This window comes from Adiantum capillus-veneris, chromosome 16, assembly GCF_014529385.1.
Source record: "Adiantum capillus-veneris isolate H3 chromosome 16, ASM1452938v2, whole genome shotgun sequence".
Taxonomy (NCBI): Eukaryota; Viridiplantae; Streptophyta; class Polypodiopsida; order Polypodiales; family Pteridaceae; genus Adiantum; species Adiantum capillus-veneris.
Window position 1 is genome coordinate 61,267,670 of NC_140946.1, and position 26,379 is coordinate 61,294,048.

General features: G+C 47.5%; 1 protein-coding gene across 1 annotated transcript in view; it reads left to right on the plus strand.

The window, feature by feature from the left end:
• Positions 1-26,379, plus strand: part of LOC147439145 (uncharacterized) — a 144,193-nt gene that overhangs the window by 60,759 nt on the left and 57,055 nt on the right. The gene's annotated exons all lie outside the window — the stretch shown is intronic.

The window sequence follows — 26,379 nt, forward strand, 5'->3', positions numbered from 1 at the left end:
CTGAACTCAGGTGGTAACGTGAGAAAGAAATCTTCGCTGAGAACTATGGAAGAGGAAGGGATTCCTCAAAAAGAGGCCTACTCGAGGATTGAGATGCTAGGATAGCATGTCATGGCATCCTTCTTTGATACTTCCGAGGAGATGTTGAGAGAGCTAGACTCCAGAGAAATGGGGCTCTCTAGGACCTCAGAGGATGCTGAGGAGTTTACAGAGTATGGGAGATACCTGATCGAGATGGGCACAACCCATGGATTGGCCATTTTGAATGGCCTTGATAGATACTCCTCTTCAGGCAGCTTGTTACAAGCTCGGACACTCCAAGCGAGAAATCAATAGCAACACACAAACAGAAACTGCAAATAACTAAACTGAACTTCAATAGAGATAGAGGGAGAAGAGGACACGGAAAGGCGGAGTTCTGCCCCAAACGCACTGGCCCCAAAGATTGGTGCCCCTTTCGGTATTTCTTTATTATTACTTCGCCAAGGTACAACTCCCGAGGCAGCTTTTTGGGAGAGGTTGTCGGACTCCAGATAGCCGAGACGAGTCACTTTGTTCCAGTGGCTGGTCGCACACAGAGCTACAGCAGTTGGGAGCTGGCTTGTACATAGTGGTCTCTCGGCTGCATGTGCAGCTTGTGACCATCTTGTGGAGAGCCAACGTCACTGTCTTTGGGAGTGTCCTGTGGCACAGCAGGTGTGGCTTCGTGTTCTTCGGCTGATGCCTGCTCTTTCCACGGCTCGGCAACACACTTGGGTGGCAGTTGCTTGGTCCACTCTCACGGGCCCGGCACTTCAGGATGAGCTATCTTCCACTAGTAGGTTGATAGTTATGCAGGGGGGGCGACCTACACTCCAGCCTGCCACCGAGCTTACTCCACAGGAGTGGTGCAGTGAGAGAGAGGAGTGCTGGGAGCTCATCAGTGGCCTAACACTCTGGTTCATCTGGCGGGCCCGCTGCTTCCGCATCTTTGAGGCTCGCCCTGTACCACCAGCAGAGACTGTTCGCGATCTTGGGCTAGAGCTGATCCATACTCTCGGTCAGAGCTGCCCTGGAGTCTCTCGAGCTGTCCTCTGCATGCGGGAGCACAGAGAGGCTTTCCTTCGACTCGGGCCTCCTGGGCCTTTTTTCACCATGGTCCAGGGTGTACTCAGATGGCACTACCGTCCACCTGTGTGGATTTTCCCTCCTCCCATTTCTTGATTTAGCCTCATTGTACATATGCTGTTTTTTCATTGGGAGAGTCTCCCCATCATGTTTGTTGTAGCCCTCTCTTGAAGAGGTGGCTGTAGCCCTATGGGCAGTTTCATTAACTAATAGAAGGATCTTTTTCTCGGGGGAAAAAAAAAGGTACAATTCCCGAGGGTCCTCTTCTCCAAGACTCTGTGTCCAGATGCTCTTTGAAGTGAGGCCCCAAGGGTCCTTATAAACAATGCAAGGGATGCCCAAAAGTCGAGACCCAAAAGCATCAGTTCTATAAGCATTAACTCGTACAATAGTGCCACGTGGCAACCAACCAGCGCAATTTATGAAAATCAGTCCAGAGTCCAAGCTTTTGACTTTTTAGGTTTTAGGCCCCTTGGCCGGTGCTCCATAAGTTTAGGCCCCTCGGCCACACTTTCTGGGTTAGTTCTTCTTGCCCTCTCGGCCAGTTTTTTCAAGTTGGGCATTCCACGCCATCACTTTGTGACACATCTATCTTCACTCGCTAGACATGGTGATAGCATCGTGGGTTATGTTTTGGCTCCCACATCACTTATACCACACATTCGAGACTTATAGTCTCGCCATACTTAATGGAGTGGCTGCAACTCATACTCATATATATCTTTTGTAGCAGATTTTGTGGCTTTTGCTTTTGTAACAGGCTTGGACACTCCAAGCAAGAAATCAATAGCAACACACGAACAGACACTTCAAAATCACTGAACTTTGAAAGAGAGAGAGAGAGAGAGAGAGAGAGAGAGAGAGACGACCTGGCGTAGTTCCGCGCCCAGAGGTATTGGCACCAAAGTCTCGGTATTTCTTTATCATTACTCATTGCAAAGTACAACTCCCGAGAGACCTCCGCTCTTAGACTTTGCATCCAGAAGAAGGGCTAACCCTCTCTCGCTAGGCGACCTGTGGAAAAGGCATTGCCAAGAGATCTCCTAGCCGCCAGAGAGGGACCGGTCTCTTGAGCCGACTGAGGAACTGGAGCAGGAGGGGGGGGGGGGAAGAAGGAGCTTGGGAGAGTGGAGGAGAAGAGAGGCGGGATGGGGCGACAGAGATACGAGGCGCGAGGTGGAGAGGCGATGGGAGCAGAAGGCGGGAAGGATGAGGCACAGGGGGGGAACTCGGGGGGGGGGGGGGGGGGGAGGGAGAAGCGGAGGTGGGGGTTGGCATAGGGATCTCCTCCTGCTCAAGAGGACCAAAACGGTTCCCCGTGGGAACCCACTGCTGTTGAGTAGGCACCTGAGGGCCACTCTGAGTGCTAGGTTGACGCTGTGGCCCCTGGCGTCGGCGGCCATGGGCTTGCTGCCACCCCTCCTCTGTTGGAGCCCTAGGCTCGGAGGGTGGCTCTGCATCTGCACGCTGTGCCGCTGGCTATGGCTGCGGCCTCCTCCGTGGACAGGCCTTCGCTAGATGGCCCATTTGTCGGCAAATGAAGCACTAGTTCGGGAGGCCCGCGTAGTCCACACTTTGTCGAAACCAACCCCCACTCACTCGAGGTAAAAGGATAACCTTCGGGAGCGTGTGGGTATCTCTGACCAAAACTCGAACTGAGGGAATGCCAGCCGCCTTGGCAGCTACTGATGCTGTCGTGCGAGGTGTCTCCAGGACTGTCCCAATGGCGGAACCGATCTTGGAAAGAAGTGGTAGGTACTCCCTCTGTAAACCCGGAAAGCAGACTGAGATGGGGATGTTTGCCTCCTCCACTAGAACATCCGAAGCTGGGTCAAAACCATGTCGCCACTGTCGAAAGTGGGCACGTGATGCTTGGATGGCCAGTGGACTCATAGCTATGACCTTGGACGCCATCTCGGAGCACTCAAACTTGATCTGATAGTAACCCCGTCCGAGAATCTGGACATCCAAAATCTTTCCCACCTCTGTGTGAGAAGGCGGGCCTGGAGAAGGTCTCGCATCTCTCCTCTGCTAGGTTGGGTGCCGAGAATCTTGTAGATGACCGAGGTCGCCTGCAATCGCTCTACCTCTGCGGCAAGGCTCGCTTGCTCTGTAGGTGAGAGAGCAAGTCGAATGGTGGGCTCAGCGGGGTCGGGCGAGGGGGCTTCTGGCGAGTCTCTCTGTAGCGAAGAGGGGGGGCGGGGGGGGAGGATTTATTTATTTATTTATTTTTTTGGCGGGCTGTGGTGAGCAGGCAGGCAGTGTACAGAAGGTGGGGCTGAGGGTGGGGGCGGCAGCAGGGGCTGAAAACGGGCGAACAGGCTGGGACAGGGGCAGCGGGGGCTAAGGGTAGGCGGGAGGGGGGAGGCAGCCAGCGGGAAGGCCGTGCAGCGCTGGGGGGGGGGGGGGGGGGGGGGGGGGGGGGGGGGGGTTGTTTAGCGATGGCGCAGCGAAGAAACACAGCAGTAGCGAGCGAGCGTCCCGGATGCGTTGGGGTAGAGAGATTAAACTAATTCTTATTGTGATCATGTCCACTAGAATCTCAAGAACGAAATGCTGTCGTCTTTCAAACCTGCACTCAACACAATCACATGAGTGAGCGCACATAAATCATATTCGTTTTCAGAAATTCCCATGTCAAAGAACTTCTTTCATAAAGTCATCCAGCAGAATACCGTCAGCCCATCAGTATCCTTGAAATCCAAATGAAAGTCAGTGACTTATGTCACGTATGCACTTCACTTGCGCCACGTGGACACCCTTCTGCCATAGTCTAACATCAGTCTTAGCGTAGGACCTAGCCTGGCACCTTGTGAGCCTCTAGCAAGACGTGCATGTCCACAATTGCATTACCCTCTCTCAGCCCTATAAGAGGAGGAGGGGGGCACCAATGAGCAACAAAGGAGGTAGCAGAAGATGGTGCACCAAGTGTTGCACCCGGCAGGTGGTCTCTCTCTCCGCAGTACCCTCAACACCAGCAGCATACCTGCGTTTTTGATCATCAACCATCAAGACCCCAAATTCAGCCAGCGTTTTTGGTTTCCAGCCATTGGTGTTTGCAAAACAGCCCATTAGCCTTGTAGATCTCGTCATCGCGTAGCAGATCCTCGTCGTACCGTCAAATCAGCCAGCGTTTTCAGTTTTAAGTCCTTAGCACAAGAGTTGTCATCGTCGTCATTGTCGGCACAGTACCCGATCGCAGCAGATTCCCAACAATCTCAGTTTTCAACCCTAGCGTGTTCAGATTTCAGCCTCAGCCTCGCATCGTCGTCGTCACGGCGACATCGTCGTGTCTGTGACGGTCATCGTCGTTGTCAGCATAGTCGCCGTCATTGACATCATCGTCTTTGACATAGACTAGCAGTACCCGTCATCGACATCATCGTCTTCGACATAGACTTCATCAGTACCTCGTCATCGACATAGTCCCCATCAGTACCTCGTCGTCGACATCATCGTCATCGACCTAGAACCTCAGTAGCTCAGTACCCTTCAGTATCATAGCACCAGTACCCAACATAAGTAGCATCAATACCCATTAGCATCATCATCTCAGCACTTAGTCATTGTAGTAGCATTTGTGCAAGAATAAAGAAAGTACTTGCTCTGGCAACAGAGCAAGGGGGCCCTTGAGGGTTGGGACCCGACATCACTGTGTGTCTCTTTTCTCTCTCTCGTCTCTCTCTTTCAGTTCAGTTCAGTTCTTTCAAGTGAAGCAAAGTGTCCCTTGTGTTTGTGCGGAGTACTAGATCAGAGCTAAATCCTTATTCTCTTCCGCTGCACCTCACATTGGTATCAGAACTCTATCTGTGCGTCAGCTTCGTGAACTCGAGGGAAGAACCTAAAGAAGAACCCCAAAAGAACCAAGAACCACCAAGAATCCAAGGAACCACTGTTTTTTTACTTTTCTTTCTTGAAAGAATCTTTGAGTCCCGACCATGGACTTACCAGATCCCATCTTTACTGCCATGTCTTTGAAGGAAGATCGACATCGGATACACGACAACCCAGATTTTGAGAATCGGGATCTACTTGCCTCTTATGCGGATATGGAGAGAGTTGGAGACAGGATCCCTAACCTCCTCTGCATTTGCATTCACATGTAGCGTGCATCCACTTCCGTCGACAAGAAACCCTTGGATTTTTCTGCGAGCACCCTTACCTTTTAGCTTCACCCGCAATGTTTTCACGACAGGATTATTCGGGTGGTAGTGCTTGCTTGCAAGTAGAGTCAGTACAAAGCCTGGTATTCTGCGACAATAGTAAGGCTACCTAGTAGCTCATATGGTCGGTGTTTACATCGCAGCAGTACCTACATCCATAGTATCCACCTGTTTGGAGGAATTTTCATTGGTGATACATCTACAACATCAAAAGCATTCATCAGTCAACATCAGAAGTACAGATAGAAGTTCGGCAGTCGTGCCTCACATTTAAAGAGGGGGGGGGGGGGTTGTCACGTCGCACTTCACTTGCGCCACGTGGACACTCTTCTGCCACGGTCTAGCATCAGCCATAGCCTAGCTTAGGATTGAGCCTGGCACTTCGTGAGCCTCTAGCAAGGCATGCATGCCCAGGCCGGTCATAGTTGCATACCCTCTTTTGCACAGAAGAATTATCCCGTCATGAGCATTTTCCAGAGCATAGAACCGTTTTTCCAAAGTACACATTTTTCACTTATTATTAATAAGTGACTTTTGTTGGAAAAGTAGGTAGGGCAAATTGCTAAGAAACTATAAAGAAACCCATTGGGCACTCAGTAAAAGCAGAGGAGGCAGCAGAAGGTAGTGCACCAAGTGTTGCACCCGGCAAGTGGTCTCTCTCTCTCCGTAGTACCCTCAGCACCAGCAGCATCACCTAGCGTTTTTTATCATCAGCCATCAAGACACCAAATTCAGCCAGCGTTTTTGGTTTCGAGCCATCAACAATTTACACATTCAGACTTTAGCTTCAACGATCCCTTTCACATTAGCAGATTGCCAGCGTTTGCAGTTTCAGCCATACAGATAAGCGAGTGTTTTCAGTTTTCAGCCCTTAGCACAACAGTCGTCGTCGACATCGCCGTCATCCTCGTCGTCGGCGGCACAGTACCCGATCGCAGCAGATTCCCAGCGATCTCAGTTTTCAGCCCTAGCGTTTTCAGGTTTCAGCCCTAGCCTCACGTCATCGTCACAGCGACATCATCATGTCCGTGACGGTCGTTGTCGTTGTCAACATCATTGTCTTCGACATCATCGTCGTCGATATAGACCATCAACACCTCGTCGTCGACATCATCGTCATCGAAATAGAACCTCAGTACCTCAGTACCCCTTCAGTACCTTAGTACCCAGTACCTAGCATCAGTAGCATCAGTACCCATTAGCATCAGCATCATTGTAGTAGCATTTGTGCAAGAATAAAAAAAAGTACTTGCTCTGGCAACAAAGCAAAGGGGCCCTTGAGGTTTGGGACCCGAGATGATTTGAAATTTGAGTTTATTTGATGAGCGGGTTTGCTCTAGAACCAAGTTGAGGAATCATTTGGTAAAGCGTGTTTGCTCTGAGAATCTTACAAAAGGAAGGTAATCTTCCAAGTTCATAAAAGCTCTGACTTTGACACAACATGAGTATTATGTACACTTTCAGGTACATGGATAACGCATGAAGATGCAGACCTTGTTGTCAAGGAAGCGGGTCGGCATACCTCTCTTGAGCACCTTTTTGCGCGCAAAGATATTCCAACACAAGAATCTCTTTGCAGACGTGTTCGGTTGCTTTGAATTTCTCATTTGAGAAGGGGGTATTCTGATGGTCGATGATCATCAAGTACGCTACTACAGTAGCAAGTTATGGTTGTAGCATACGCTTCTCCATAAGCATGTCAAATACCATTAGCATACTGCTAGTATGAACATGAGCTATTTTGTTTGTGCATGTAATGATCGGCCAACTATTCCAAGATGAAAAGAACTACCTTCACCATATTTGGGAGAAAATCCTGAGAATCAAAGAGAGTTCACCCTTAAGTGGGCCGAGGTTAAACTTATGTTCGCAGAATGGTATGGCTAGAATTTTTATCAGCCTAAGATTTTGTGAGCAGTCCTAAATGCTTGCTAAGTTAAAAAAAATTCTTGATGGTTTCCGCAAGAAATAGACGCAAGTAGGCATAAAGAAAACACTGCAGGTGGTAACAACCCGTTGGAGGAAAAATGAGGAGAGACGTGCGGCAATGCACAAGGGATCTTTGGATCAGAACAATTGGCTACCCAAAGCAAAGGCCCAGAATAAGAACTTGGTAAGATGACACACTTTGTTTGCCACCACAGGAAGATTCACATGAGCTTAATGCTCTCGACATGCCTTATGCGGGAGGACACAAGAGGTTTAATATCCTTAGGACTAATAGCGCAAGGTTATGCGCAAGCAAAGACACCTAGCTTGAGTTCTAGGAGGATAACTTTTCTCGGGAATGAGAAGGCGGAATTGACTTAACAGATTTTCGGATAAGGAAACTTCCGATTTGTTGAAAAGATGCAAATGACGAGTTCTTACATGGCTCGTTAGTTTGATGAATGGTGAAGGATATCCTCGAGGTACTAGAGGAAGGACATGAACAGTTAAGGTAAGTATTCAAATTATTGAATTTTTGTTTAGTTTAATTTTTAAGTTCCCTTTTGAGAAAGGAACAGATCAACTCACCATTGAGCAAGATTTTGAATTTTTCAGTTTCTTCCCAACAATTTAGTTAGATCTCTATAGTTGAGGACAACTGTTTATAAGTGAGAGGGATGTTGCTAAATTCGCTTTATATGACAGAAAAATAATTCTATATGAATTATTGGATTTATAAGTGAGAGGGCTTTCTCGCTTGGAACACCAAGAAAAATAATTTTAAATGAATTATTGAGATATTAAGTGAGAGGGTTTTTCTCACTGGAGACATCCGAGTACAAATATTTCTAGTGCGTCATTCGAAGTGATGACGGGAGCAATGTGAAAGGGAATATCTGTAAGGCCACTAGGAATGGGTACTTCTGATGCGTCACATCGGATGGGTGACACGGAGCATCAAAAAGAAGTATCCGACCATCCAAGAACGGATATCTCCGATGCGTCATAGGATGGGTGACAGAGCATCGTGAAGGAGATAGTACCGTAAGTTCGGTAGGAAAGGACTAGGTGATGGGTATTCCTGATGCGTCACAAGGTGGGTGATGGGTACATCGGAAAGGGAATATCCATAGTCAGGAGGAAATTCCGAACTGTGTTATAATTGTGCACAAGGAAGAGCAAGCACTTGAATGATGATGGGTTCAGAGGAAAATTTGAGGAAAAAGAGTTGCTTTCTGAGAAAGCGGGTTGCATTTTGGAAAAGCAGATGCTTTCCCGTGAGGAAGTCTATGTCTCCATTGCATTTGTGCATGTGGTTGCATCCAGGGATGCCTAGGAAGCGTTGTGAAAGCATTGTTTTTAACTTATAAGGTTTTACCGAGTTTTCGGCAGATTGAGATCGTTTTTAAAATACGCCAACCGCCCGCTTAATAAGTGGGCAGCCATCTGGAAAATAAAGCAGCAAAAACAAGCCAACGAATTCTCTCTCTCTCTCTCTCTCTCTCTCTTTCTGGCAAAAGAGCAAAAAAAAGAGGGGGGGAAAAAGAAAAAGAAAAAAAACGGCTGCAATCTCTAGGCGGGCAACCAACGCTCAACTATTCTTGTTGTGGCCAGGGAGCTATAAAAGTATCACACGCCCTCTCTCAGATGAGGAGTTGCCAACACCAACAAGAGGAGATTCTACCGCCAAAAGACGCAAGAGATCGCGAGACTACGAAGCACGGAGGTCGTTGTTCTCACGCAAAGAGCGACAAGTATCAATTGTTGATTCGCCATATGAATTGTTGTCCCGTGTTTGTGTGTGTTTGCAGGGGTACTTCCTCTTTACAAGGGAGTAGGAGTAGAGGAAGGCATGAGCCTCTATAGGAGAAAGCCCTCTGAGGAACTAGAGCCAGATCAGCCCAAGGGTTTCGTACCCGAGTTTGGGAAGTAGATCCACAGATTGGAGAGAGATAGTCTCTCGAGTTGTGATGCGGAAGTGGGGATTCCCGAGTAAGGACTTCGTGTCCGAGAAAGCAAAGTTGTTCTGCAAGAAGAGGACTCTGTTCCTATGGGAACAGAGTCGGAAAAGAGTTGTAGGGATGCCATGCCCTGAGTCTGGAAGGTGAGATCTAGAGGTGAGAACCATGATTCTCGAGGATTTGGAATAAGGAACGAAAGTTTCTTCGCATAGGGTTTTGCCCTAGGAATAGGAAGCTGAGGCTTCTAGGAACCATCAATTCTTATTCTAGAACGAACGTGGTAATACATTCAGTTCAAGTACTTGTATAGACTTCTCCTCAGTAATAAAGATATTATTACCGGGGGGGGGGGGACCAACCCATCTTCTGGTTCCTAGTACTGTGTCGATCTGCTCACTCTTTTTCTCTCTCTATTTTTCTCTATACCCTCTGGCTTCAGTATTAAGTGATAAATTCTATTTATCCGAGTATATTCTATAGTGCTATGCGCTCTCTTTTGTGACATCCTGTCTCCAACTCCTTCCATATCTACATAAGAGGCAAGTAGATCCTGGTACTCATGTGCGGCTTGTATCGATACGGAAGGTCCCGAACCCGTGTGCTTGGGATGCAATCCCCCCCTCGGGCGAGTGCCAAGGCTACCTTTCGCCCACGGGCTTGGCTACTTTCGGGCCGTTCTCGGGTCTTACGGGGCTCGGTAGGCGATGAGTGACGGCGGACCGTGTTCGGGGCCGGGGCGCCGACGACGGTGAGCTCCTACTCGAGCCGCGGTGTGATCAAGGAACGCGGCGGGCATTTTCCTCGCCGCGAGCTAAGATCTTGGTTGTCGTGTATCCGATGTCGATCTTCCTTCAAAGACATGGCAATGAAGATGGGATCTGGTGAGTCCATGGTCAGGACTAAAAGATTCTTCAAGAAAAAAGACTGGGAGAGGTTCTTTGGTTCAACTTGGGTTCTTGGATGCTTGGTGGTTCTTGAGTCCTTTCCTTGAGTTTGCGAAGCCGAAGGACACACAGAGCGCTGATACCAATGTCAGGTGCGGCAGAAGTGTTTATGGATTTAGCTCGGATCTAGTACTCCGCACACAAACACAAGGGTTGCTTTACTTCACTTGAAAGAACTGAAAGAACCTCAGTACCCTTCAGTATCAAAGCACTGATACCCAACATTAGTAGCATCAGTACCCATTAGCATCAGCATCTCAGCACTTAGTCATTGTATGTCACGTGACACCTATCTGTCCGTGGACAAGCTACACCATAGCAGGGTTCCCGTCAGTCCAGTCGATCTAGATTAGAAGTGATCTGGCACTTTTGTGAGTCTATTCGTAGACCGTGCATGCCCAGTCACTTAGTGTAGATGCATATCCTCTGGTTGCACACCGCATAAGCATAAGCATTCCATCAGATTCCATCAGAGTCGGTTTGGGGATTTTTCCAGTGACTTTATCCTATTTTCCCTATTTTTGACATTTTTCACTTATTTATTAAGTGACTTTTGTTGGGAACTAAGCAGGGCAAATTGGGTAAGTTAATATATAAGCAAACCCAAGTTAGCACTCTTGGGCAGATGAGCAAGGAGCACAACAGGCTTTCAAGCAACAGGTACTCCCCCCCTCTCTCAACAAGACCCTCTTCAAGCTTGCCTTGGTGAGTCCACCCCCATCAGCCCCTAGCGTTTGCTATCGCCATACCATCTCCCCCCTTGGCGTTTCCCCACCAGCAGCCATCGCCAACAAGGCCTGCTTCTTGGCGTTTTTTCCCACGATCAGCAGCCCCAAACCCTAGCGTTTGGATCGCCAGCAATACCTGCAATTGGGCAGCGTTTTCAGCCATAAAATGAAGCCCTAAACCTGTGACAAATCAGCGTTTTCAGCCTTCGACGACAGCCACAAAAACGCAGCCTTATCTTGCTAAAGCTTCAGTGTTTTTAACAGCCACAAGACCCTCGACAAATCAGGGATTTTCAGCCATAAAACAGCAGTAAAACAATCATTTCCAGCACCCCAAAGTGGTCCAGATTCTCAGCCATTACCCCGTTGTGGACAGTAGATAGAAGAGCATCGATTTCAGCCATAAAGTCATCATCGTCGTCATCGGCATAGTCCTAGATTGCATCAGTCCATTGCATCGTCATTGTACCACTTTGTGCAATCAATAAGTAGACCACTCTCGCCGACGAGAGTGGGGCCTTCGGAGGAGGGTTTTACAACCTCTCGGGTGTCGTATCTCTCTTCTCTCTTTCTCTCAGTCTCATACACTTGCACGCATAATATCCACTCACTTTGTTCATGATCATAGCACTCTCCATAGAGACGGAAGGCTCTCTCCTTCCCTAAGAACTAAAAGGAACCTTGAGCAAATATAGATCACTAATCTTGAGAAAATACAACAAACATTCCGTTGCACCTTACATTGTAGTAGCATTTCTGCAAGAATAAAGAAAGTACTTGACACCCTCATTGCAACATCCTTCTTGATCAAGCCGTCTAGCTTAGTTAGAGCATCCTCATTGCTCACGACGCTCGAGGATGCGAGGACCTTCACCTAGTAGACGAGGTCTACATCAGAGGCTACGGAGCATCGTTGAGCGACATAAAGCACGCCTCCCCAGAGAGTTGCCTATGAACGACGTTGAGGTCATACTGCAGAGACCCATGAGAGAGTTCATGTGATGATCACCGTTGTATACTTTCTCCGTTGTACACCTCATTAGCTCTCATGTGATTGTACCCTTCCCCATATAATTTGAGATGATGTATTATGTGATAATGATGATGATGATGTAGGGTAGGTTTACATTACATACCTACCCATTCTAGGTACCTTCATTTCTTTTTATTTTTATGTTACCCAGACATTGTACTAGAGCCACACATGGATGTAACCTTCTGGTATCATAGGTTAGTTTGGCCTTTGAAGACGTTAATATAACATTTCTTTCCATTTCTCTCCCTAGGTGGACATAAATCAAACAACGTGAGACATGATTTTGAGAACTTAGAGATGCTACACCCTTTGGACGAGGTGGGAGTAGAGAGGCTCTCAGCAAATATGGCAACACCCACGGTATATGGGTGCCACATACTTTCAACTGGGTCACATCATTGTCTCGTTATCTAGAACAGGATGGCTCAGTGACCCAACCTAGGAGGATTGACATGTCATTTGATCACCTCTCTTAGTACCGCCTAGCTTGCTGTTGGTGCTGACCAGTCACCACATACCTGGAACTTCTTTGACAACCTTTTTAGTCTAGATCATGATCCATTGGCTAATGGACCATCTTGCCAATCTAGACCAGTGGGCGGACCCACCGGTTACGACCATCTATACAATACGGTAGAGATGAGTGGTGGTCAGTTGGCCATCATCATAGTCCATTTATTGTAATGTGCAACGGAAGAGAATGATGGTGTATGGCTCAGGATGAGTGAGTAGTGAGCGCTCAAGGTTCATTTTACTAATAGGAAGGGAGAGCCTTCCTTGACTTAATGAGAGAATGTGCAGCGACCAAAACAAAGAGAGGGGAAGATTGCGAGTGCACAGTGCATGAGAGAGAGAGAGAGAGAGAGAGAGAGAGAGAGAGAGAGAGAGAGAGAGAGAGAGAGAGAGAGAGAGAGAGAGCACCAGATGGGGTCCCTAACCCCCCTCCAAGGGCCCCCCTCTCTATTGCTAGAGAGGTATTTGCTTTAGATTGCACAAAGTCTGGTACAATGCTTCTCGATGCTGTGGTACTTGACGATGACAATGTCGACGACGACGACGTTGTCAATGGCTAAAATCTGAAAATGCTAAGATCGACTGTTGTATATCTACTACTCCTGCAAGGCAAGGGCTGATCTGCTACCGCCAAGGCCTGCAAGGTTGAGGATTGCAAAAACATTGACTGCTTAAGGCTGAAAACAGAAAATGCTGGCTGATCTGCTGCGATGGGAAAGTCTGTGGCGAGGTTCTGCTACCGGGTGGTGCAGTACGGCGAGGCTAAGGGCTGAAAGCTGAAAACGCTGGTCCTGAATGCTGAAAATGCTGGTCTTCTTGGTGCAAAAACGCTAGGCTGATTTTGGAGAAAACGCTAGAGAAAGCCTGAGGTGCTGCCTGTCTGCTGGGTGCTTCCCTCCTTGTGTCTCTGTGCCTCTTCTGCTTCTAATAAGCGCTGGGTCTCCCTTTATAGCACTCAAGAGATGGGTCGAGCAGTGCTATTGATGCCCCACGATTCTGGTAGATAATAAATGGAATAAGTCACTTATTAATTAAATGACTTATTAGGGGTGTTTCATATGCAGTCGTTGAAATGGGTTCCTATGGTGGAAAATGCTCATGCTATGGGTTGTGAAATCAGAGGGTAAATGCTTGGACATGCACGGCCTGCGTACAAGCTCACAAGGTTGCCAGAACACTTCCTAGGCTACCTAAACCCTAGAAGTAGGAACAACTTGTCCACATGCACATAGGGTGAGATGTGCACGTGACATTTATCGTACTAGAGGAAATATTCTGCTCACAGGTCTGTCATCATATGTATGTAGTAGCTAGCTTCAGTGGATTATCAGTTGTATGGAGTCTAGCTCTCTGCACAACACCAGCACACCTCCATGCGCTACCGAGCCTTTGCACCCCCTTTCTATCCTACTGGTCCTTGGTTAGGAGTTGTGCGTGCTTCCTTCTAGGCATGTGAACACAGAGAGTCTAGTGGTTTAGCAGTAGAGAGTCTAGAGGTGGTCAGCCTTCAGTTTATCCTATTGTTCTTCCCATTCGTGTTGTCATTTTACTATTGCTATTCAATTCAGTTGTTAATTCACTATTGCCAGTTTGATTTTGTTGCCAATATCAGTTGTTGTACCATGCTTCGTTTGAGTGCGGTTTCGTGCACATTGCACTAAGAGACACCCACCAAAGAGCACATAGCATGGATTACACGACACATCTCTCCTTCTTCGGTATTTCTTTTTGTATTAATCTGTGTTCAAAGTACAAGAGAGCGGGTAGGTACTCACTCTCAGACTTTGCGTCCAGATTCTCTGAGAAGTGAGGCCCTGCCCACTTATTTAAAGGTACAAGGGATGCCCAAAAGTAGAGCCCCAAAAATCGCTAAACTCAAAAGCTTTAATCTCAAAGCAATTTGCCTAAAAGCTGTCATAAAAATCAGCCAGCGTAATTTCAGGAAATCCGTACACTGCCACGTCAGCATGTCAGTGCGTTTTGCACCGCAATTTTCTGAAATCCGTACAATTAGCCACGTCAGCCTGCCATCGCATTATGCGGAGGTCCGTACTGTTGCCATGTGGCATTTTTGTAGCGACCAGTGTATGTGCGTCTAGAAGCCTGCCACGCCACCAGTTTGTGACATACCCCCCTCTTGAAAGCATTGTAATCGCCCTCGATTACTCTTGGAAAACAGACAGAGGCCATAAACTGTCTTAGTAGACACTGATTGTTAGTACCGACGCACTAGGAACAACACATCTAGCACATGTACCAATCGACAGTCACATCACCGGACATCACTTGATATCACAAGACATCACATGACAAATCACATTCAAATTCATTTCAAATCTCAGACCATGATTAATCGACAACGTATTTAGTAAATCGCATCTAGGTCCAGTCTGCAATCATGTCTATAGAGATTCATGACACCGAAGTGCTACAATCATCTCGTCTTTCAGTTCCTGCACTCAAACAAGTCAAGTACAAATCAATCAATATCATTTTCATTTTCGAGAATTCCAGTTCATAAAGTCAATATTTCAGAATACTATCAACCCAGCAGTATACCTGAAACCCAAAGGGACATCAGTGACTCTATATCAAAAATCGGGGTAATCTGTTGACAAAGGAGCGGAGTGACTCCCCTCTTGTGCATGCCCACTGCACTAGATTCACCCATACTGAAATCGGGGTTCTATCGGAGTAGACTATGCTAAACCGAATGGCTCAAGGTAAAGTTCCACAATCTGAGGAGTATCTGCTAGGTCCTCCTCCTCCATCCACTTTGCATCCAATGCAGGATTGTTCTTGAAGTTAACCAAGAACCGCCTAATCACTTTACCTTTAATCTCTCTATCTTTATGTGCCAATATTTGTTCTGGAGTGAGTATCTTCTCGCTTTCCTCCACTTCGGGTTGCTCATCTGGCTGCCCATCATCGAGCACAACGCCTTTAAAAGGCTTCAAGAGACTCACATGAAAAGCATTGTGAATTCTCCAAGTATCGGATAGCTTCAATCTAAAGGAGACATCATTTATCTGGAAAGGTCCATAGTATCTCATGCTAAGCTTTAGAAAAAGCCGCTCTTTTCCCTTTTTCTTTCTCAGGCATGCCTTCTGAAATCATAAGAGCACCCAATCATCTTCCTTTAATTTCAAATCGCGACAGTGTCGATCTGCTGCCTTCTTGTGTCTTTTCTGAGATTTCGCTAAAGCCTCCAGACCTTGGCAAAAGCAGTGTCCAAGTCCCTCGTGTACTGGTCGGCTTCAAAAATCTTATTTTTCGTGCTTAGGAAGGGTGGATTTTTCGTAGCACCTTCAATAATCTCAAATGGCGCCTTTCCCGTCAAAGAGTGAATCGTGTTATTGTAGGCAAATTCCACCGAGCGCAGAACTTTTCCCATTGAGTCTTCTGATCAGAGATGTAAGACTTCAATAAATCCAGTAGAATTGAATTGCCAATCTCAGATTGCTCATCTGTCTGCGGGTGGAAAGATGACGAGAATTGCAACCGTGTCCCAATGTTCTCTCAAATAGCCTTCCAAAACAAACTCGTGAATCGGGGATCTCTGTTAGAGACTATTGTCTCAGGCATGCCATGTAATCTGAATGGGCAATGAACAGTCTCGCTAAATGATTCGGCTTGACTGTTTTCTTCACTGGAATGAAATGAGCTTGCTTGCTAAATCTGTCAATAACAATCCAGATACCATCGGGCCCACTCTGAGTCTTCGTGAGATCAAAAATGAAATCCATTGCAATAGTTTCCCAGGGGCGGGTAAGAATGGGTAAAGGCTGTAAGAATCTTGTGCTTTATGCCTGTCAAACTTGACCTTCTAGCATACCAAGCAACTGCGTACAAAATCGTCCACATCCTTCTTAAATCTCAGCCAAAAGAAGTAACGCTCCACACTTTTCAAGGTGGTGTCGATGCCGCGGTGACCCGTAAAAGGTGGACAATGGCATTCAGTCAAAACCTTTTCCCTCAACGGCTGTGTAACGCACAACATCGTTTTCTTCATTAAGTAGCCATCCCGTATGGAATATCCCGCTACTACCTCCCCATTGTGTATTCCAGTGAATACATGTGAAAAATCTGGATCTGTGGCGTACTGATCAACCATGTCCTCGAAGCTTTTATGATGAATCATAGAAATAGCCAAGACTAACAGCTTCCGGGACAAAGCATCAGCCACCAAGTTCTTATGTCCCTATACATGGACAATCTGGAAGTGAAACTGTGACAAGATGTTAGCCCACCGCATCTGCTTTATCGAAAGCTGCTTCTATGACAAGAAATAGCATAAACTTTGATGATCAGTGAAGATCGTAAAATCGGCTCCAAGTAGGTAATGTCGCCACTGAGTAAGAGCATGGATAACCTCTAAAAGCTCTTTCTCATAAATCTGTGCTGTCAATTCTGGCCTGGGCAACGACATGGCCTTCTTGCATTAAGACCGCACCTAGACTACGACCACAAGCATTACAATATACTTCAAATGACTTTTGCAAATCCAGCAAAGTCAAAACTGGTCCTGTAGTCAATTTCTCTTTCAAAGTCTGAAAGGCAGTCACCTCCGTGGGTCCTTACAAGAAAGGGACTCCTTTCTCTGTCAAAATGTGCAAAGAGGAAGCAACCTCTGCAAACTTTCTATTGAACCGCCGGTAGTAAGAACATAAGCCCAAGAAGCTTCTAGCTTTATGAATATTCTTCAAATTGGGCCAATCACGTATAGTCTCAATCTTGATTGGGTCCATTTGTACTCCTGCTCTGCTCAGACGATGTGTCCCAGAAAGTGCATCTCCTGTAAGAAAAATTCATTCTAAAGACCCTTAGCAGATGATGTTTATGTTCTGCCTCATCCTTGGAGAGGTCTATAATATCATTAGAGAAAGTGCCAACAAAAGATCTGTACTCTCTGAAAATCCTATCCATCATTCGGTTAAAATTGCTGGAGCAATGGTAAGACCAAAAGGCATAACCAAAAATTCATATAAACCGAAGCTCGTCCGAAAAGCTGTCTTATAGACATCTCCTGGCGCGATTCGGATCTGATGATATTCGCTTTTCAAATCGATCCTGCTGAAACAAGAGGATCCCTGTAGTCGGTCAAGAATATCATTGATCCTCGGAATCGGAAATCTGTTCTTGATGGTGATTTTATTGAGAGCTCTATAATCAATGCACATTCTCGAAGATCCGTCTTTCTTTAAAACCAACAACACTGGAGAGCAATAGGGTGAAGTACACGGCTGGATAAGACCCTTTCCAAGAGGTCTTTCACTTGGTTCATAATCTCTTCATTTTTGGCTCGGCTCACACGGTAAGGTGGCCGGTTCAATGGTGTGCTTCCAGGTATCAGATCAATAGTACGATTCTCAGGACGAGATGGTTGCAACTCGCCTGGCAGGCCCTCAGGAAAGCAATCGGCATGAGTGTGGAGAATTCTTGGCGTTCTTTATCAAGTTCAGACACATTTGTCCTTTGTTCATCATTTAACTCTTTCAAATAGATGCTGGTTTTCAGTAATTTCGAAACCGTCGAAGCCGATACAATAGGGACAGACTCGCCCTTTAGTTTTACATCAAGTACAATTTTTCGGCCCTTTTCATTTGTCAATGTCGCTTTCTTCGCCCGATAATCAACCACGACATTGTTCTTATGGTACAAGGGACTACAAGGAGGACATCACAACCTTCCAAGGGCATTATGTAAAAGTCCTCGTGCCCCAAATACCCCTGACAATGCAAGCGAAGTTTGCCAATGACAGGTGTAATAGCTACGTCTTGTCCGGGTGCCGCTAGAACTGCCTCTGCTTGTGGTCCCATCCGATCTCGAGCCGCGCCGCCGATTGAGATGAAATGAAGTTGGCCTTCGCTCCTCCATCAAAGAAAATCAAGGCTTTTTGATCTTTCACTTTGCCCCAAGCTCGGCAAAGTTCTGTACTTTCATCAATCGTGCTTGGGTCAGTACCCATGCAATCTGAAACCACTCCTGCTTTCATCTTGCCTTTTCTGCCACGTTCCTCTGTTGCTCTCAAACTCTCTGGCTTGTCTTCATTCTGTTCTTGCTATGCATTTTTAGGGCACTTTGCCGAGACATGCCCATGTTCCCCGCATCCGAAACACTTCCCCTCTTTGATATAGTTGGCCCTCTCTCGAAGAGTGAGCTGGGGTCGTGAATCCTTGTCTTTCTGTTCTTGAGAACTCTTTCTCTTTCTACTCTCATTATTAGAAGTCTGTTGGGTTCTCTAAGTGAAGATCTCATCCGTGGGGTAAGTCAAATTGCCCGAATGCATCGCAAAACCCCGTTTCGCATGACCCATCAATTCTTGAATAGAATTTGACTTTTGTTCCAAGCACTAGTCTCGGATCTCTATAGGAAGTCCACAACAAAACCGCTCAATCTGTTCTTTAAACGAGACCTTCTGAAATGAAGAGGCTTGTACAAAAGAGCTCCAAAATCTCTCGCAATAAGCGTCCAGAGAATCTCCCTTGGTCATCCGAAGATGATTCCAAGTAGTTCGTATATCTTGTTCGTACTCTCGAGTCAGCCAAGAAGAAATAAAAAGCCTTTCGAATTTCAACCATTTAACTAGAGCTTCCTTTCTCAGTAGAAGGGTGGACCACCATGTTCGATCATTTCCCTTGAAGAAAGATGTAGCCCTCCTAATCTTGGAGTGCTCTGAGTAATGCCCTCCAGTGAAAGCTATGTCAATCTTCTGTATGAAGGCCAAAGCCCTCGGAGCATCTCGGAATCCAAAAAAAGAGTCAAACTTAATTGATTGTCCACCTTCTTTGAATTCTCTTACTTTCTTGCTTTTATCTTGGAGGAAGTCATATTGGTTGGCTTCGTAGAAATGCTTCTTCTTTGCATAAAACATGTGATCGTTGGAGTCCGAACTGTCTGAGGATGACTCCTCTGTAGAACTGTCAGAAACTGGGCGAAATCTGTGTTTCTTTGCCTTTTTCTTGCCCTTTCCGAAGCTTTGCTTTTTGCTTCGCTTTTTACCTTTTCTGTCCTCCTTGCTCGAGTCAGAAGAGCTAGAAGAACTGTCAGAAGAAGAAGAACTAGATAGTCCTTCAAATCCTATACGCTTCTTCTGCTTTCTTGCCGATGCAAAAGAAGATTGACGACCCAAATAACCCGGGAAGTTGGTTCCTTTCTTGTGCTTTTTCTCATGCTTTTTGGATTTGTTGTTTGCGTCCAAAACCCGGGTGATCTGCGTAATTTCAGGAAATCCGAACGTTGCCACGTCAGCATGTCAACGCGTTTTGCGCCGCAATTTTCGGAAATCCGTACAATTGGTTACGTCAGCCTGCCAGCGCATTATGCGGGGTCTGTACTGCTGCCACGTGGCATTTTGCTGCGACCACTGTATATGTGTGTCTGGAAGCCTGCCATGTCACCAGTTTGTGACATCTCGGCTCAGTGCCCAGCACACCGACTCAACTCCACCAATTGGTGGACTTGTTGATACGTGTCAGCTCCCAATATGAAGATTGCCAGTGCCCAAAAGAAGTGGTGGAGCACATATGACATACATAGAAAGCATAAGTGTCCGAGGCTGTTCTTTTTCAGCTAGCACCAGTTATAAAGTGGCTGTCCTCTCCAGTAAAGGAGAACATAGATGTAAGATGTTCAACCTGCCATGCCATCTGGGAGTACAAAGCTGATCCATTGATAACATACGCAATGCACCTGGACGAAGCACGTACACATCAAGATAAAGGGCTACCAACCATGCTTCTATAATAGTTCGAGAGCGAGGATCTCTTGATTGTTTTTTTGGCTTGTGTATGTCTGAACGATTTCACAGAAATCGCTAAAAAAGGGGAATCTGGTGAAGATCCATTTCAAGTAGAAGTTGGTGGTGGGGAGGGAGGAGGGATAGGTGGCTAATGCCCCCTTTCAAGTCGAAACCGTTTCCGGGTGACCGTCTCTCTCTCTCTCTCTCTGCTGGAGGTACAGAAGACCAATAGGTAGGGTTCGCACAGGTACAGCAGGCCCTAGATTAGGGTTCGCGCAGGTACAACAGGCCCGAAATTAGGATTCGTGCAGGTACATCACGCCCAAAATTAGGGTTCATGCAGGTGAATTCCCTGTGTATTCCCTGCTCGGCGGTCTGCAGCCTCTCTCTCTCTCTCTCTCTCTCTCTCTCTCTCTCTCTCTCTCTCTGTTGGAGGTCGCTGCTGGAGGTCGCCTTATGCTTTTTGAGAGGTAGCGCTACTAACTACCATTGCCTCACCTCTACAGTTTCGGCACCTTCAACACCTACAGCGACTGACGTGCCTACCCGCAGCAACAACACACCCAGCTGTAGCCTTGCATGGAAATTTGCAACAGGGCAGCACGCAGGTACTCTCTCTCTCTCTCTCTCTCTCTCTCTCTCTCTCTCTCTCTCTCTCTCTCTCGCAGCGTGCATCATTCAGCAGGGCAGGGGTCAGCGTGCAACATTCCACAGGGCCTGTGCATTAGGGTTTCGGGCAGCAGGGGGCAGCACGCAGGGAGCCATGGCAGCAAAGTGACATGCGAAGGCTGCACAATAGCAAATTTCATACGTGCAAAGGTTTTTGGCAATAAAATTCAGTTAGCTACAAAATTCAGTAAGCGGGTAGGGAATTGGCTGCTGTGCAGAGTGCAATCCATTGAGCAGGGAGCAAGCAGCACACCGAGGAGCAGGCTAAGGGCACCACGTCAGTTCTCTGAATTTTGTGCAGGGAACAGGCAGCGCGCAAGGGAACATGCCTGTTTAGGGCAGCGCGAGGGCTGTGCAGGTTGTAGGGTGGTGGTGCTCTGATGTGCCAGCAGTTCACGCGAGGCAACAGCTAGGCAGAAGCGCGAGTAGCGGAAGTCAAAAGTCTCTCTCTCTCTCTCTCTCTCTCTCTCTCTCTCTCTCTCTCTCTCTCTCTCTCTCTGTGTTTTTTCTCAATTGCGGCGGCACAGAGCCAGCGTCTCTCTCTCTCTCTCTCTCTCTCTCTCTCTCTCTCTCTCTCTCTCTCTCTCTCTCTCTCTTGCTGCTGCTCCTGCGCGCGCCACTGCTGTTGCTCCTGCGCGCGCCACTGCTGCTGCCCCCTGTGCGCGCCACTGCTGCTGCTGTTTCACCCCCTGCGCGCGCCACTGCTGCTGCTGCTGCTGCTGAACCCGTTGTAGCTGACCTGTTGCGACTGCACGCTGCCAAGGCTGTAGCACTTGCCGCTGCCTCACTGTGGCAGCATTACCAAGTGCACCAGGCCCGCTGCCCCCAATCTCTCACACACGGATACATACCCACACACACACTACACACATACACGCATACACACAAGTACTCCCTCTCTTCCCCTTCTCCCCTCTTCTTCACAATATGAAGAGAGGGTAGTTACGAAGACAGCCATGTCTTCCCCCATCATCAAGACGCCGGCATCGACAATGAAGACAACGTTCATGCTCACGAACAAGAGGCTTGCACAATTGGAGAAGGACATGAAAGAATGGCGGATGGAGAGAGAGATATGGGAGGAGGAGAAAGCCACCCTCATCAAGCTATGGAACGAAGAGAAGAAGGACATGAGAGCGGAAATCCAAAATCTCAAAGAGGAGAAGGAGAGAAGGGAACGGGAGAACGGGAAGGAGAGGGAGAGATGGAGGAAAGAGCAAGAAGAGATGAAGGCACAAATCGATCTCCTTCATGCTTCCATCACATCCCTCACCCCCGAAGAAGGAGAGATTAAAGAGGAGGCTAAGGAAGCCCTCAAGGAGGAGATCACCAAAGCCCTCACCGCAAGCATTGAGGACAAATTAGAGGCCACCAAAGAAGGATGGGTCGAAGTGGTCAAAAAGAACATCAAGAAGGTTGCAAGAGAGGAAGCCCAAAAAGATGAGGTACTCATCGTACACACAACCATCGAGGAGGAGAAGATGCGACAAGCTCGCCGTCTCAATGTGCGAGTGACCGGCATCAAAGAAGAAGAAGGGTCTACACCCGAGAGCGATGGGAAAGCTTTATGCCAGAAAGTGGGATACAAGGAAGAAGAGATCCCTTTCTCCAAAGTTTGGAGAGCCGGCAAAGATCCAAAGAAGAGAGCTCTCATCCTCCAATTCGCCTCCGAGGAGTCTCGAACTTCTTTCCTCCGAAAGAGGGTCATCTTGAGAGGGCTAGAAGGCCCCCCGATTTATCTTGATGATGACCTCACAAAGATGCAACAAGATCACCGTCGCGCGTGCATGCCTAGAGTCCACCAAGCCCGCAAAGAAGGGAAGAAGGCAGTATATCGAGATGGTAGGGTTATCATTGATGGCAAGACCATCGCATAGGGACTCGCGGCTTGTGGGACACACGAGGAGATTCATGTCACGGTTTGGAATTGCAATGGAGACCTATGGACACACCCAGAGAGACTTGAGGAGGTGATGAGAGGTCGAGACATCATTCTACTTACAGAGACACACGAGAGCCAAGAGAGAGGGCTACCACGGATACATGGATTCCAGTGGGAGTCTCTACATCGGGGGTGTATGCGCCAGCACACCACTCGTGGCTCAGGAGGAGTGGCCATACTCTTTAGACAGGGGCTTCACAGTAGACTACAGATTGTTGCCCGGGACCCACAGGCCCGCTACATGTGGATTCGCCTCGAGCTCTCACGAGACAGGATCGTCTACATTGCCCTTTGCTACTTTGCTCCCACAGGCTCCAGATTCGCCCCTATTGAGTAGGAGTCACCGTACGCATGCCTCACGGAGGAGATTATGGAGTACTCCACACTGGGTGAAGTCTTCCTTATGGGAGACTTCAATGCTCGTACGCGCAGTGAGCAGTGTGAGGCATATGACCACGAGGACCCAGAGGCACTACACACTCTAGATGAGGAGGCTACTATGAGAGATACAACAGACAGAGCTCCAGTCACAGCCTACGGACGACATCTACTTCGACTTGGCTCCCAGCACCGTCTCGTTATTTATAACGGGATGGTCCAGTGGCCCACCTCAGGGGGCCTGACTTGTATGCCACATGGAGTTGCAGAGGGAGGGGGGAGTACAATCGACTATATTCTGGGACCCAGGGAGGCTACACACCTTATCACATCCTTCACCATTCCACCCATACCCATCGCAGCCGACCACACATACCTCTCTTTCTCCATCACCGGAGATACCATCCCACAGAGCTCCACAGCACACACTCCACACACCACCATCCATTTCACACATGAGCTAGCCTCTCTTTACTCGGCCGAGGTCGAGCATGGCCTATGCCTCCTCCACCCATCCACACCACTCTCAGTTCTCACATCACATATCTCTTCCGTTCTCCACACTTCAGCTATTAGCTCCTTTCCACACACCACTCACACAGGACGCACTCCCCCCCCCGGGACTATGCCTCAGAACCGCTGGTATGATGATGAGTGCAGAGAGCTATACCGACGCCTCCGCGCACAGCGAGCCTTAGGAGAGATCACAGAGAGAGAGGCCAGACGGCATATGAAGACGCTGACACGCCAAAAGCGGCGAGCATTCGAAGAGGCACAGGAGCTTGAGCTATACCGCCTATTCATGAGCATGGATAGCGCGACAGCATGGCGCACCCTGCGCGAGCCACGTCCGACTACAGCTATTGAGGATCCACAGATATGGCATGATTATGCAGAGCGACTTTACGAGGTGCCAGGACAGCCTCCTATCCCACAGCCACACGAGCCACGCCCCACGTGCTCCTCCTTCTTTACAGCACAGATGGTAGAGAGGGCCATACGCCGCATGCAGCACAGACGATCAGCTGACCATACTGGATTATAGAGTGAGCACATCATTTATGCGGCCTCCACTATAGCCCCGTTGATTGCACATGTCTTCAACCGGGCTATAGGGGAGGGCTTCCCAGAGGAGTGGACACAGCACACCATAGTGCCTATCCACAAATCTGGCGACACCCTGGATCCAGGGAACTACAGGACTATCATGATTGGCCACACAATGGCCAAGCTATATGGAGCAATACTTGAGGCACAGCTCAGCTGCTACGCAGAGATCGAGGGTTTACGAGCTCCAGGCCAGGCAGGTTTCAGACGAGCTTTCTCCACCACTGATGTAACAAACTTGGACACTCCAAGTCAAGAATCAACCGCGACAGCACCAAATAACCACTTCAAAACAATTCACAGATCACAATAGATTTGCACTGGCCCGGCGGAGTTCCGTGCCTAGAGATATTGGCCCCAAAGACTGGCGCCCCTTTCGGTATTTCTTTTTGTATTAATCAATCATCAAAGTACAAGAGAGCGGTTAGGGTTTCACTCTCAGACTCTGCGTCCAGATGCTCTGAGAAGTGAGGCCCTCACCACTAATTTAAAGGTTACAAGGGATGCCCAAAAGCAGAGCCCCAAAAGCTTTTAAAATCAAAAGCATCAGTTCTCTCTCTCTCTTAGAGAGTCTTTTCTCTTTTTTTTTTTATAAAAAAAAGCAAAAGCAAAATTCGCGTCGCTCATCATTTTCCAAAAAAAAAAACATATATATATATATATTTTTTTAATAATCCGCCTCCGCGATTTCCGGAATTTAGGGTTTTTGGCAAAAATTAGGGTTTGCAGGAATTTTAGGGTTTCTGGCAGAAATTAGGGTTTCTGCTGTCCGCCACGTCATCACTTTGTGACATACCCCCCTCTTGAAAGCATTGTAATCGACCGCGATTACGCCTGCAAAACCGACAAAAGCCATAAACCGTCTTAGCAGACACTGACTGTTAGTACCTACGTACTAGGAACACACATCTAACACATGTACAAAATCGACAGTCACATCACACGACATCACAGGACATCACCAGACATCACAGGACATCACATGACATTCAACATTCATTCGGATCTTAGACCATGATTTATCGGCAATGTAGCTAGCAATCACATCTAGGTCCAATCGGGACCTCATCGATGTCCGATTGACTAACCCCTATTGCAACTATGTCTATTCGAGATCAATCAGACCAAAATGCTGCAGTCATTTCGGCTATCAGTTCCTGCACTCACAAGAAGTCAAGAACAAATCAGTATCATAATCAGGAATTCCATTTCATAAAGTCATCCAGCAGAATACTGTCAGCTCTCAGTATCCCTGAAGCTCAAAGAGACATCAGTGACTTTAGTATCAAAATCGAGGCATCTGTTGACAAAGGAGTGGAGCGACTCCCCTCTTGTGCATCCCACTGCACCAGATCTTCGGCCAAGCTGAGTTTCTGGGTTCCGTTTGGAGTAGACTATGCTAAACCAAAACATCGAGGTAAAGTTTCACAATCCGAGGAGTATCTGCTAGGTCCTCCTCCTCCATCCACTTCGCATCAAATGCAGGAAAGTTCTTGAACTTAACCAAGAACCGCCTTCGGACTTTACCTTTCTTCGTATCATTATGTGCCAAAATCTGTTCAGGAACAAGGATCTCCTCGTTTTCTTCCACTTCGGGTTGCTCATCAGGCTCCCCATCATCAGGCACATCACCCTTAACAGGGTTCAAGAGACTCACATGCAATGCATTATGAATCCTCCAAGTATCTGGCAGGTCCAATCGGAAGGAGACATCATTTATCTTGTCAGTAATCTGGAAAGGTCCGTAGTATCACATACTAAGCTTTGGAAAAAGCCTCTCCTTTCCCTTTTTTTTTTCTTAGGCGTGCCTTCTCAAAAGTAAGAGCACCCAATCATCCTCCTTCAGTTTCCAGTCGCGACGATGGCGATCCGCTGCCTTTTTCTGTCGTTCTTGAGACTTCTGTAAAGTCTCGTGAACCTTGGCAAAAGCCGTATCCAAATCTCGCGAATATTCATCCGCTTCAAATTTCTAATCTTTCGTGCTCAGGAAGGATGGAACCTTCGCAGCAGTTTCAACAATCTCTCATGGCGTCTTCCCCGTCGAAGAGTGTATCGTGTTATTGTAGGCAAATTCCACCAAAGGTAAGTTCTTTTCCCATTGAGTCTTCTGATGCGAGATACAAGACTTCAATAAATCTAAAATCACTGAATTGGCAATCTC